Source organism: Silurus aristotelis, assembly GCF_946808225.1.
Source record: "Silurus aristotelis genome assembly, chromosome: 5".
Taxonomy (NCBI): domain Eukaryota; kingdom Metazoa; phylum Chordata; class Actinopteri; order Siluriformes; family Siluridae; genus Silurus; species Silurus aristotelis.
Window position 1 is genome coordinate 6696690 of NC_139578.1, and position 14918 is coordinate 6711607.

The following is a 14918-nucleotide window of genomic DNA, read 5'->3' on the forward strand; positions in this document are numbered from 1 at the left end:
GCAGGTCTTGGAGTGTTCCCAGTGTGTTGCGATTTATACCTTTGCTTTAAGCAAATTATACAATCAACATTGTATTAGCTTTCATTGCTAGGCTGAAGGATACACAGTTGCATGTCTCAGCAAAGCCAGATGAGAGACACCAGCTTAACAATGTTGAGAAGAGTGTAAGAGACATTAATTCAATTCTCTTTTATTTGTATAGGACTTTTAACAATGGACACACTCAAAGCAGCTTGACTGAGATAAAGATGTTAAAACGCTGTATAAGAAAACTAGGAGGTTTAGTGCCTATAAATGTGTTCCAGCCAGTGGTGACTGTGGCAAGGAAAGCTCCCGGAGATGGCATAAGGAAAAAACCTTGGAAGGAACCAGATCTAAAAAGGAAGCATCCTCACAGAATGTCCATTCATTACAGTTCCATCACTGTTGCGGTGTCCAGCGGTGCTTAAATGCAGAACTGTTCATTCAAACTGTGGTCCGGAGCCATTTTAGTTGACCGTTTATATTAATTACATTCCGAATCCATCCTCAAAGTTCTTGAGCTGCTTAGTAACTTCATGGATCTTTAGGCTGTTGATGTGGAACCATCCCCACAAAGCTGCACAGAGTGGTCTGAAATTGAAGAGACCTCCAACCACAGATACAGCAAAAAATAAATAAATAAAATAGTTCCACGATCCATGTAACATGACCACAACACCAGTCACACTTAGTCCACACTGACGTCCAATTAAATCTCTCACTGATTACAATAAACAAAGTTCAGCATCCTGGCAGCCTGATGGATGAAGCTGTTTGAAAGTCTTGTGGAGCCTGGAGACTCCAGTACCTTCCTCCTGAAGGGAGAAGGCTGATGTGGAGATTTGATGGTGTGAGCTATCAGCAACGATGCTGATGGCACTGCTAGTGAGGCCGGTATAGAAGATATCCATAAGGGAGGGCAGAGACACCGATGGTCTTGCTGGCTGCATTTACTATGCGTTGCAGAGTCTTTCGACAGGAGGCAGTGCAGCTTCCGTACCACACAGTGATGCAGCTGGTGAGGATGCTCTCAAAGGTGCCCTGGTACAAGGAGCACATGATGGGAGGTGGGACTCGTGCTTTCTTGGCTTGTAATGTTTGTCAACCAGGAGAGGTCCTCAGAGATATGCACTCCCAGGAAATCTGTGCTGCTCACCCTCTCCACTGCAGCGCCGTTGAGCGGGGGGTGGTGTGAAGGTCCCCTTCTGAAGTCGATGACAATTTCTTTGGTCTTCCTGACATTGAGGAAGAGATTGTTGTTGTTACACCACTGGACCAGTCGGCTCACCTAGTTTGCCTCATTGTTGCAAACTTGACGATGTGGTTGGCGCTGTAACTGGGTACACAATCAGTACACTGGGTACAGTGTTAAACATTTATGAAACAATCAGAATACTTCATCCTTATTTCTCTCTCCCCATCACCCCTCTTTTCTCTTTCTCTCTGTCAAGTTAAACATGCTCCTGAGGTACCAGTGCCCTGTGTTCCTGTCTCTTCTTCTCTTCCTGTCTTTTTTCTCCCCTACCTCTGGATGGAATTCTCTTTAACTCAAGCCCACTCTGTGCAATTGAAGATGGTTCCACATCAACAGCCTAAAGATCCATGAAGTTACTGAACAACTCACGAACTATGAGGATGGTGGAACTGTAATGATTTGACCATTTCTCATTTACAATGGCACCTGTCAAGAGATGAACTGTATTAGGCAGCAAGCAAAGTTGCTTTAAGCAGGAAAAATAAGCCAAATTGTGACTAGATTAGAGCATCTCCAAATCTGCAGGTCTTCTGGAGTGTTCTCAAGATGCAGTGATTAGTATCTACCAATTAAGGGTTCACAAAAAAAAAAAGAACAACCAGTAAACCAGTAACAGGGTCATGGAAAAGGTTAATGGCTATGATGGACTCATACTGAATGCTTAGGCCCTCATCCAGAGCAATTATCCTATTTATAATTATCTTATGCTCAAGCTTAGTGGTGCTGGGATTTTCAACTCACAACCTCTCCATTAGATATCCAGCATCTTAACCCATGAGCTACCATGGCAGTCAGTATAACAACAAACAGGGTTAACGCAGTCCTCATCCTCCACGTCAGAAGACGCACTCTATGGATGACCATGCTATGTGATTGATTAGTGCAAAGAAAAATGCCCAGGCTTCGTTCCAAGATTTCCAAGTTTTCCTGCACAAAGTAATGTTTTAACATTAAGATTGTAAGCTGACTGTCAAATGCAAGCGAGGGAGGGATTTAGATACTGTAATGGAACAGCAGCCAGTTCACAGACATACAACAAAGTACCATCATAACAGGATGTAGAAGGATATTAATGGCAATTTCAAATATCACAATGGGAAAGAGGGTAACGTTATAATTAATATAAAAAAAAACTTGATACACTGATAGCAATAGTGCTGTCAGGTGGGAATCTGATATAAAGAAATTTACTATGTTTCATTTCCATTTTATTGCCTTTTGCAAAAAAAAAAAATTTAATTAATTAATTAATGACAACTTCTGCCTAGGGCAATTTCCCACACTTGTTTCAATCGCAGTTTTTTTCTGTGCAGATGCAAAGTGGATTCCAAAAAGAACATTGCTCGAAAAAAGGGGAAGAAATACCAAATTGTGAGACGGGTGAAGACTCGAAGGCGATCAGGAAAAAGCAAGCCCATTTCAAAGAAAATACAAAGAGTCCTATTTAAATAATGTTCAACAGGTGATTTTTGTGATTTGCTTTGTGCAGTGATTTTCAGCCATCACACCAGCTATCGATTATTTGAGTACTTGAGGAAATAGAGAAAATAAGAATAATTAATGAACAAGTAATTTGTTTCCTTTAAAGAAAGATTTGCATTTTTATTGCTGAAATTGCAGACAAAGAATGTGTGTGAAAACAACCCCTTTATTGCATTGAATTGCCATGATAGCCTGGATAGGTGGAGGTACGTGATTGAGAGAAGGGGAATGAAAGTCAGTAGGAGTAAGACAGAGTACATGTGTGTGAATGAGAGGGAGGGCAGTGGAGTGGTGCAGCTGGAGGTGGAGGAGTTCAGGTACCTGGGGTCAACAGTGCAAAGTAATGAAAAGTGTGTTAGGGAAGTCAAGAAAATAGTACAGGCAGGGTGGAGTGGGTGGAGAAGAGTGATAGCAGGAGTCATTTGTGATAGAAGGGTATCTGCAAGAATGAAAGAGAAAGTTTATAGGACTGTGGTGAGACCTGCGATGTTGTATGGTTTAGAGACAGTGGCATTGAGTAAAAGACAGGAGGTGGAGCTGGAGGTAGCAGAGCTTAAGATGTTGAGGTTTCGTTGGGAGTGATGAGGATGGACAGGATAAGAAATGAGTTTATTAGAGGGACAGCGCATGTAGGACGTTTTGGTGACACGGTGAAGGAGGTGTGATTGAGATGGTTTGAACATGTGCAGAGGTGGGCCATAAGTTATATTGGTAGGAGAATGCTGAGGATGGAGCCACCAGGAAGGAGGAAAAGAGGAAGACCAAGGAGGAGGTTTATGGATGTGGTGAAAGAAGACATGCAGGTAGTTGGGTTGAAAGAGGCAGATGTAGAGGACAGAGGGGTATGGAGACAGATGATCCACTGTGGAGACCCCTAATTGGAGAAGCCAGGAAAAGAAGAAGAAGAAGAGCCATGTTACATCAAAATGCAAATAAAAAAAACAAATAGGAATATTAAAAAAACTTTCAAATTACTCATATATATATATATATTTAAAAAATAAAATAAAAAAGGTAATCGCACCGTTTTCTTCATGTTTTAGTTGGAAATGATCCCAACCTTGGAAACTTGAATTATATGGTAAGAGATCGCACTAGTCAGAGCTCGAAAACCACATCTGTAGCAAACTGCACAAGCTCAGATATGTTTAACAGCTGTTTTTTCATACACCAAATCATCACATTCTCAGGAAAACCGTAACAAATAAAAAAAAAATTCATTTAATGAGGTTAATATCAAATATCAAAGCTCCTGCTAGAGATGATGTAGTCGGGTAAGTGCGGCTGTGGCTACAGTGAAAGGAGACTTAGGTTAAATTAGGTTTTCTTGCTTTAGTAACGTTAATTCGCTCTGTGTGAGATACCGGTCTGTGATGCAGCGCTCTGTTCTACTGCGTTTCTGTATAATATTGATGGTTTCTATATACGTAGTGTCATAATGACGACATGAAGAAACGGACTGATTTGACCGAGACACTCGGCACGCGACACCCACGTGGTTCGAAAGTCTATATTTAAGACTGCGAATTGGGGCGGCACGAGCGAGCGCGAGCCTACACAAAACTAACCCGGAGATCTCGCGAGACGGCCCGAGATCCAGCAAACCCGAGCATACGCTCCAAACAGTGCAGGAGGAATGCAGCACATTGACCGTGTGTGTTTGTTTAAACACAATCTGTGAATGTCCACGAAAAAGCAGCCAATTTCTATTGCCTTATTCTGCCCTTAATACATCTGACACCATGTTGAACATGATCTGAATTAGCAGCCAAATTCCTCAAACACACAGTTTCAAAACGCGAGAGAGAAAATATCGTTTCGCACATTCACAGGGAATTTAAATTAAATGTCAGTGGAAGGTGCCAGACTTTAGTCTTTCTCAGAGTTCCTCCTTTCACGGAGCTTGTTCCAGCCGAACCCCTGGTAGAGCGCCTACAGCTAACTGCGAGCTACTCAGTACCTGTCTGGCAGAACAACCCCATAAATGGTCGTTGTGGCGCAAATGTGAGGTGGACAAACAAATGTCTTATGTGGCTAAACATTTTCCTTTACCTTATTTGTCCATTCAAGCGGTCCAGAGTGCTCTATAACTCAGCTCTCCCTCTCGAGAGAGAAACTGCCTCAAAATCCTTAAGCGAGGATACCCTAATGACGACAGGAATGCGGCGCAATACCAAACGGCCCACTTTTACAAAGACTAGTGCACTATATAACCTAGATACGTCCTTCAATTACACGCTTGGTAGTGTCCCTAAGTAGGGTAGATCGCTAGTTATTGGAGATGACCTCGTAGACCAAACTGCATTAGCTGAGTTTTCAAAATGGCCGCCGGAAATCTGATACTTCAGAATAAAGTTGGATAAACGTGATATGCAGATTAAAGCTCAATTGAATCAAATAGTCATTTTTAAAGACTTTTTCCTGAATATATGGTACAAAAAAGCAAAAGACGTTTATACATCTTAGAATAAGCATCCAGAGAAGTGAATATGAATAAATCAAAACAATAAACAAATAATAGTAATAATAATAATAATAATAATAATAATAATACGTGCAAGGACAACAATTATAGGTTTATCTTGCTCTTTTTACATTCTTTTTTTTTTTTACAGTTGACTCAAGAATGCAACTTTATTTAGAGGACATGCTTGGGCGGATGTTTCTTAAGAAATGTTATATTTCCTTGTAGTTTTTTTCAGCCAGCTCTTTCCTGGAGTTTAGCCCATTTTGCCTGTTAATTATCAGACTACAGTTCATTGTAGTTCAGCCAGCACTCGGCCTAGTTTAAGTTAAGTCAAAACAAACAGGCTTTATTGCCATTCCAACCAAATACAACTTTATTGTCATTGTATTGTACAGGTACACAGCAACAAAATGTAATTTTGCATGTCTCAGAACTGCAAATTGTAGCAATTGTGCAAACCGACAAGTGCAGATAAATATATGTACGACATTTGGAAGACACCCGTATCCAGAGCAACTTACAATTATCTAATTAATACAACTGAGCATTTGTGCATTGCCTTGCTCAAGAGCCCACAAGTGGAAGCTTAGAGGTGGTGGGATTTAAACTCACAACCTTCTGATCAGAAGTCCAACATAAAAAATCACTGAGCTACACCTTCCCCTGTAAAGTATATATGTAAATTTATGTACAGCAATTAAATATAAAGTCTATGGCAGTGAAACTTGTGCAGAAGCTATTGATAATGTAAAACAAATAAATTTAAAGTCTCTGGGCAGTGTAGAAATGTGCAGAAGCTAATGAGAAAGTACAATGAGAATATATACATATATAGTAGTGATGGTCATTCATGAATGATTCGTACATTTTGAACTAGTCTTTAATATCACTCAGAAGAACGAGTAGTCTCAGAGTCATTCGTTCATGTTCTACTGGACATGCATGAGCAAAGCATCGCAAAACCTCTTTAGGTTATGTACAAGAAACAGAATTGAATATTATTTCTCGACTCTCCTAATCCAATCATTTGTTTTTTTATCACGTGACTCCCATAGACGCAGTAGATCAGGTTTTATTGAAGCGAATCTTGACATTATTTTTACACAAATTTTGGGACAAAATAACTAATGACACAGACCAGAAGATATGCGAGGTGAGCTACTTATTCTGTTTATCATAATTTGTCCTTAGCTGCATTGTCATAGTTTCATTATTCAATCTACAGTTCAGGTATATAGTTTTTCTAGAGTATCTGCTTATTGAAAATGTAACATTTTATTTGATTTCTACAGAAGTCCTAAGAGGCCATGCATTATAATATTCTATTCTTTCTTGTTTTCTCTTTATCACGCTTAAATTTTCTTGTGATCTCAACATAACAAAATGTATGTTCTCATTATCACAACTTAATTTTTGTGTGATCTCCACCTCACAAACATTGTTTCCTCGTGATCACTGGTGAATTTTTCGGTGTATTCGGCATGAGAGCGTGTTCAAGAGGCAACATCGTGGTTAATGTTACAGAGGGAAAAATAATTATTTTATCCCCTGCTGATTTTGAATGAACAGTCTAGAACTTATATGGTAGGTTTATTTGAACAGTAGGAGAAAGATTCTTTAAAAAAATCCAGTAAAAAAAAAAATCATATTATATATAAATTATATTGTATTTGATCGAGTGAAATATGTATTTGATCCTATACCAACCAGCAAGAATTCTGACTCCCAAACACACAAATTAGTCCTGTACCTTTAGGAGAATACTCCTAATATCAACTCATTATGTGTATCTCCACAGCAGATCATCCATCTCCACACCCCCCTGTCCTTTACATCTGCCTCTTTCAAACTAACTACCTGCATGTCTTCCCTCACCACATCCATAAACCTCCTCTTTGGCCTTCCTCTCTTACTCCCTCCTGGCAGCTCCATCCTCAGCATTCTCCTACGTATATACCCCGTGTCCCTCCTCTGCACATGTCCAAACTATCTCAATCACTTCTGCAAAAGTTGCCTAATCATCATCCTGCACCTCTTCACCACCACCGATATACGTATATATATATATATATATATATATATATATATATATATATATATATATATATATATATATATATATATATATATATATATATATATATACACACAGTGGGTACGGAGCACCTGAGTTAAATATATGAGTGTCACAGCAAAGGGTCTGAATACTTAGGACCCTATGATATTTAAGTTTTTCTTTTTTAATAAATCTGCAAAAATGTTTACAATTCTTTTGTTTTTCTGTCAATATGGAGTGCTATGTGTACATTAATGAGGAAAAGAAATTAACTTAAATGATTTTAGGAAATGGCTGCAATATAACAAAGAGTGAAAAATGTAAGGGGGTCTGAATACTTTCTGTACCCACCATATATATATATATATATAATCTAGGACATGCAATGAATACACAATATATACAGATAGACTTTTCCAGAAATTATATAGAATGATAGAATGTACAGAGTGTAGCAGAACTGCATGATGAGTGGAATACACAATTAAAAAAATTCGACAATCCCCAAGGATCGAGGTGCTACATAAGACATCATAAATTAACAAACAGTAACAAAAAAAATCTGGCACATAGCATGGATGTTACAATATACAACAGTGAGACAGCGAGTCAGGGACACCACAAAACTGACAATTACAAATTTGCTCAAATCCTTACACTTTTCCTGTTTCTAACACTTTGAGGACAAAATGTTCACTTGCTGCGTAATATCCCACCCACTAACAGGTGCCATGATGAAGAAATAATCAGTGTTATTCACTCACCGCTTATAATATTATAATGTCATTATAATGTTATGACTCATTGGTGTATATACAAACCTTTCAGCCTCAATACAACCACCACCATGTCCCTCCCAAAGAAAATTACAGTGACCTGCCTCAGTAAATACTGTTCAGTCATTGTCACCAGAGTTTTCCAGCCCAGCTGGTTTTCATCTCTGTATTCTTCTCAGAGTCGTGTTCACATCTGTTGATGAGATCATCTGCATTTTGGGATTTATAACTGATTTTTAAGATGTGTATTTGGTCATTTGTGTGTCCTCTGTTTTATAAAGTGAACATTTATTCACTCTCTTTCAGTAAGCACTTTGTCATGGTCATGTTGAATTACGAGCGTCACTCCTGTGGACACAGTGGAAGACTTGTGAGGCAGAGGTGGCTCAAAATGATAAGGTGCTGGGGGTGCTGTCAAACTGTTGGGCCCTTAAACAAGGCCCATGTCTGCTCCAGGGGACTCACCTTTCTCAACAGGCTGGAAGATATGAAATGTTTATTTGAATCCCCTTCAGGGCATTAATGGTTTCTTAAACTGTATTACCATAAGTTATTTCAGATTCCAGATTCAGTTTCTGGTCAACAAGATTAAAACCAGTTCATTTTTTTTATGTGTGCAGCCTCTGCTATCCTAAACACTATCAGAAGCACTGTCCTACATTTACGACCTAAATTCTAATATTTGTTTCATGAAATTGTATTAATTTATTCCCAACAGTTTATTCTCTTCATTTCATAGCGTTTCTCTTGTCTGCACTGCTTCCAGTATGTGTATGTGAATGTTAGCTTTTTTATTCAATCAGATTTCAGCCTCTATGTGCTGCCATGTCAATCTAATCTGCCCAGAGCCTTCTAAGTCAGTACTGCTGGTTTTTTTACCATAGAGAATATTATGAATGGGTGTGTTTCTTTAACCAATCAGATTTCAAATTCGTCTCATTTAAAATCATTTGAAAACATTTTTTCTTCCTCTGATTGGTTGGTCAGAGGAAAACTGTTACAGCCAAGTTCAACTGGGCAAAACATGTGTGTGGCTCTGCACACATTAATACATCACAGTTAGACTTTTTATGCCTACGAAGGAAGAGAAATTGATTTGGTCGCGGACATAGTAAAAAATAAATTTTCAAGAAAAGCTAGACATCTTGAGAAGAGGTCGGCCAACCCCAAAGCTAGCTAGCTTGTCTCAGCCCGGGAAAGGGTTTGTCCTCCACTTCCAGACCAGTGAATACGAGCTCTACCACTGGATTACAGCCTCTGAGGAGGGGTGCAAATTATGAGTCTGCATCTCTGGTGAGTAGGTTGTATTTATTTACATTTTTATGTTTTTGTCATGTTATTAGACAAATATTAATTCCAAATACCTCTCTCTCTGTAATGCCACACATTGTTATGTTGCGTTTTTGTATTGTATTGATGGTTTCTATAATTGTGATGTGATAGTGGTGGTATTAAAAGGTGGATTAAGTCAGGTAAGTCCCCACTGAAGACCCAGGTACCAAATGCACGGCCCACCACTGGTGGATCCGACAGTATCTTTTGTGCCACAGTACTCCTCCTTTCATGGTGTTCCCTCCTCCATGCTTCACTTTTGAGTGCCATCTATTGGTCTGTTAAAATCTATGTTATTAGAAACTGTTGCTTTAACCAATCAGATTACAATTTGCACTCTGAGGCCCTCTAGAAGGTGTCTAATCACGTTGGCATTTTCACGTCTTTTGATTGGATGGAGCGCACTAGTCAGGCTCGCAACCCGCATCTGTAGCAACTGAACAAGCTCAAATATATTTGTTTGGCTTAAATAGCTGGGGTTTTTTTCATTCCACAATGGCTGACAGAGGAGAAGAAATTTATTTGGTTGCAGATATACTTTTACAAGATGGACGTTTCATGAAAAGCTGAACATCGTAATGTGTCTTTGTATATACTGTTCACGCATATACTCTGTGTCAGTACTTGTCAGTGCTACGTATATGCCATATATGGTGTGCGGTGCGTCTCTGTTTGTTCATGTTAGGAGCTCGCATAGTGATCAATGTTCTGATGGCTTAAAAAAAAAAAGCTTCTCCTGGCTGTGACTATTGACATGGGATGAGGCAGAAAGATGAGCTGTGTAGTCAAATGTAGTGTACAAAATGGCCAGTTAAAATAACGTGTTGGCTAAGGAGACAGTACTGTGTACAGCAAACTACACTGTAGATCTCACATAGATTGTAGGCACATTTTGGTCTATGATATCATTCTAGACTAACCCCATATTTTTATTTTCTACAAGAAACCAGTGATGTGTCAAATGAACTAAATAATGTCCATAAAATGTGATTTTTTTGTAGCAATCAACTGCTATGTGAAATAAGATGCTATGTGAAAGCTCTCTTTGTTAACAGAGGAGCATTCTGTGGGATTTCCAGCTACAATTTGCATGTAACTGAAGCAAGGCTGTTCCGAAAGCCAGAATCTGAGATATTTTGGTCTATGTTTGACTATGAAAATAAAATCCACCATGCCTGGGATTCCATACCATGGGTCCATATCATGCTCACACATTCATTTACACCTAGGACTATTTAGTAAAATCAGTTCATCTACTGGAATGTTTTTGGAGGTAAGAAGAAGAGAAGGCGGAAACGGAGCCACGGACCTTTATACCTGTTGCGCCACCATGTGACCAAACAGTGATTTTACTTGCAGTAAAATTCATAAATGTATCACAGGCTTATTATGGAGATCATTCCAAATTACATTACATTTATTCTCCACAAAAGCTATAATTGATGTCTTTGCTATATGCTTTAATTTAATTGTACTTTTTTATTCAATTCATTTTTATTTGTTGAGCACTTTTAACAATGGACATTGTCCCAAAGCAGTTTTACAGAGATTAAAAGGTTAAAAAATATGAATTTATAAGTTTAGTGCCTATAAGCTTATCCCTATGAGTGAGCAAGTGGAACTTCATGAATGGTATTAGGAAGAAACCTTGAGAGGAATCAAACTCAAAAGGGAACCCATCCTCATCCTCATTATAATTTTACAGCCCAGTCTCATAGCATATGATGCATGATATAGTCACAAATATAATCTATTGATTAATTAATAGACACAAATTTCCCTCTTTTTTTTTTTTGTCACTGAGGGCGACTTCATATGTAATGTATTTTAATAGGAAGTATTTTTGGTGCCTCCGCCAAAGTTTTCTTTCTGCTACTGAATACCACAGACGCTGTCCTGTTTTTTTCTTGTTTGTTATTGATTTTCTTAATCTTCATGCACTATTACTCAGCATATAAGCAAGAGATTTTATTCTTGTTTTTTATATTTGGAAAGCTACTCACTATTATAAACCATCATCAGTGGTTCCTTTCAGTCAAAATACAGGAAATATATTCTTCTGGTTAATTAAGAAGACTGTGTTAATTAGAGACACATGGTATGAGGAAAAAACCTTGAGAGGAACCAGACTCAGAAAGGAACCCATCCTCATCTGGATGGCACAGAATGTACTTTCATTATAGTTTTATCATTGTTGAGGTGTACTGTTCAGTGATCAGGGCTTAAATGTAGATCTGTTCATGCAAATTGCAGTCTTCAGCCATAGTAGCAGACTGTTGATATTAATTACAGTCTGAATCCATACTCCAAATCCTAATCCAAAAATAGTTATGAGTGGCTCAGTAACTTCATGTGTTTTTAGGCTTTTCATGTAAAACCATTCCCAGCTGTGTTTATGTAAGAATATTATAATATATTATATTATATTATATTATATTATATTATATTATATTATATTATATTATATTATATTATATTATATTATTAGAGGGACAGCGCATGTAGGACGTTTTGGAGATAAGGTGAGGTAGGTGAGATTAAGATGGATTGAACATGTGCAGAGGAGGGACATGGGGTATATCAGTAGGAGAATGCTGAGGATGGAACCAACAGGAAGGAGAAACAGAGGAGGGCCAAGGAGGCGTTTTATGGATGTGGTGAGGGAAGACATGCAGGTAGTTGGGTTGAAAGAGGCGGTTGTAAAGGACACGGGTGTATGGAGTGGATGATCCGCTGTGGAGACCCCTAATGGGAGCAGCTGAAAGAAGAAGAAGAAGAAGAAATTATATTATATTATATTATATTATATTATATTGTATTGTTGTGTTTTTTATTAAGTGTGTTTTTTATTAATATTATATTATATTGTACTGTTGTGTTTTTTATTAATTTAACATTAATTATGTGTAGTCTAGGGCTCACCCAGTAATATTCTATCTATCTATCTATCTATCTATCTATCTATCTATCTATCTATCTATCTATCTATCTATCTATCTATCTATCTATATATATATATATATATATATATATATATATATATAGCTAGGGTTGCGTTAGGAAGGGCATCCAGTGTAAAACATCTGCCAAATCGAATATGCGGATCACAAATGAGAATTTCATACCGGATTGGTCGAGGCCCGGGTTACCAACGACCACCAAAGGTATTGTTAGCAAACACGGTACAGGTGGAAATTGGGATACTGTTGGCCGAAGGAGGAGAGGGAGAGGAGGAAGACGTCTACAGAGACGGCAGGGAAAGAAGAAGTGTAGGAGAGTGTAGGTTCAGGTTGGTACTTTAAATATTGGTACTATGACTGGTAAAGGGAGAGAGATAGCTGATATGATGGAGAGGAGAAAGGTAGATATGTTGTGTGTTCAGGAGACCAAGTGGAAAGTGAGTAAGGCCGTAAGCATTGGAGGTGGGTTCAATCATGGTGTGGATGGAAAGAGAAATTGTGTAGGGGTGATTCTGAAGGAAGAGTACAGTAAGAGTGTAGTGGAGGTGAAGAGAGTTTCTGATAGGGTGATGAACATGAAGCTGGAAGTTGAAGGGGTGATGATAAATGTCATCAGTGATTATGCACCACAAGTAAATTGTGAGATGGAAGAGAAGGAAAGATTCTGGAGTGAATTAGATGAAGTGGTAGATGGTGTACCTAGGAAAGAACGATTGGTGATTGGGGCAGATTTAAATGAACATGTAGCTGAAGGGAACAGAGGTGATGAGGAGGTGATGGGTAGGTATGGCCTTAAGAAGAGGAATGTGGAAGGGCAGATAGTGGTAGATTTTGCTAAAAGGATGGAAATAGCAGTGGTGAATACTTATTTTAAGAAGAAGGAGGATCATAGGTGACGTATAAGAGTGGAGGAAGGTGCACACAGATGGAATATGTGCTATGCAGGAGATGCAACCTGAAGGAGATTGGAGACTGTAAGGTGTTGGAGGGGGACAGTGTAGCTAGACAGCATCGGATGGTGGTCTGTAGGATGGTTTTGGAGGCGAAGAAGAAGAGGAGGAGAGTGAAGACTGAGAGAATAATAAGATGGTGGAAACTAAAGGAGGAAGACTGTAGTGTGGGGTTCAGAGAAGAGGTCAGACAGGGACTCGGTGGTGGTGAAGAGGTGCTGGAAGATTGGGCAACTACTGCAGAAGTGATAAGGGAGACAGCTAGAAAGGTACATGGTGTGACATCTGGAAATAGAAAGGAGGACAAAGAGATGTGGTGGTGGAATGAGGAAGTGCAGGAAAGCATAAGGAGAATTGGGATCCACAGAGTGATGTGAAAAGTAGGCAGGAGTACAAAGAGATGCGGCAGCAGGTAAAGAGGGATGTGGCGAAAGCCAAGAAAAAGGCATATGAGGAGCTGTATGAGAAGTTGGACACTAAGGAAGAAGAAAAGGATTTGTAAAAAATGGGAAAAATGTGCTGCAAGTTAAAGCAATAAAGGATGGAGATGGAAATGTGTTGACTAGTGAGGAGAGTGTGTTGAGAAGGTGGAGGGAGTATTTTGAGCAGCTGATGAATGAGGAAAATGAGAGAGAAAGACGGTTGGATGGTGTAGAGATGGTGAAGCAGGAAGTGAATAGGATTAGTAAGGAGAAAATGAGAGCAGCTATTAAGAGGATGAAGAGTGGAAAGTCGGTTGGACCAGATGACATACCAGTAGAAGCATAGAGATGTTTAGGAGAGATGGAAGTAGAGTTTTTAACAAGATTGGTAAACAGGATTTTGGAAGGTGAGAGGATGCCTGAGGAATGGAGAAGGAGTGTGCTGGTACCAATCTCCAATCTTTAAGAATAAGGAAGATGTGCAGACCTGCAATAACTACAGGGGAATAAAGTTGATCAGTCACACCATGAAGTTATGAGAAAGAGTAATGGAAGCCAGGCTGAGAGAAGAGGTGACCATCTGTGAGCAACAGTATGGCTTTATGCTGAGAAGTGAAGAAAAGTGTGCAGGCAGGGTGGAGTGGGTGGAGACGAGTGACAGGAGTAATTTGTGATAGAAGGGTATCTGCTAGAGTAAAAGGGAAAGTTTATAGGACTGTGGTGAGACCTGAGATGTTGTATGGTTTAGAGACAGTGACACTGAGTAAAAGACAGGAGGTGGAGCTGGAGGTAGCAGAGCTGAAGATGTTAAGGTTTTTGTTGTGAGTGACGACAATGAACAGGATTAGAAATTAGTTTATTAGAGGGACAGTGCATGTAGGACGTTTTGGAGACAAGGTGAGGGAGGCAAGATTGATATGGTTTGAACCATCTCAATCATGTGCAGAGGAGGGACATGGGGTGTATCGGTAGGAGAATGCTGAGGATGGAGCCACCAGGAAGGAGGAAAAGAGGATGGCCAAGGAGGAGGTTTATGGATGTGGTAAGGGAAGACATGCAGGTAGTTTGGTTGAAAGAGGCAGATGTAGAGGACAGAGTGGTATGGAGATAAATGAGCAGCTAATGACCCCTAATGGGAGAAGCTGAAGATAGGTATAGTTATAGATTATTATTAAACACTTATATAATCTTGGGCAA

At 39.2% G+C, this 14918-nt stretch overlaps 1 protein-coding gene across 1 annotated transcript in view; it reads right to left on the minus strand.

Annotated features, from left to right (window-relative positions):
- klhl20 (kelch-like family member 20) overlaps positions 1–4956 on the minus strand; it is a 23688-nt gene extending 18732 nt beyond the window's left edge. Inside the window, exon 1 of the mRNA XM_083541768.1 lies at positions 4811–4956. The gene's annotated coding sequence lies outside the window, so the exon portion shown is untranslated. The remainder of the gene's footprint in view (positions 1–4810) is intronic.
- Between the last annotated feature and the right edge of the window lie 9962 nt (positions 4957–14918).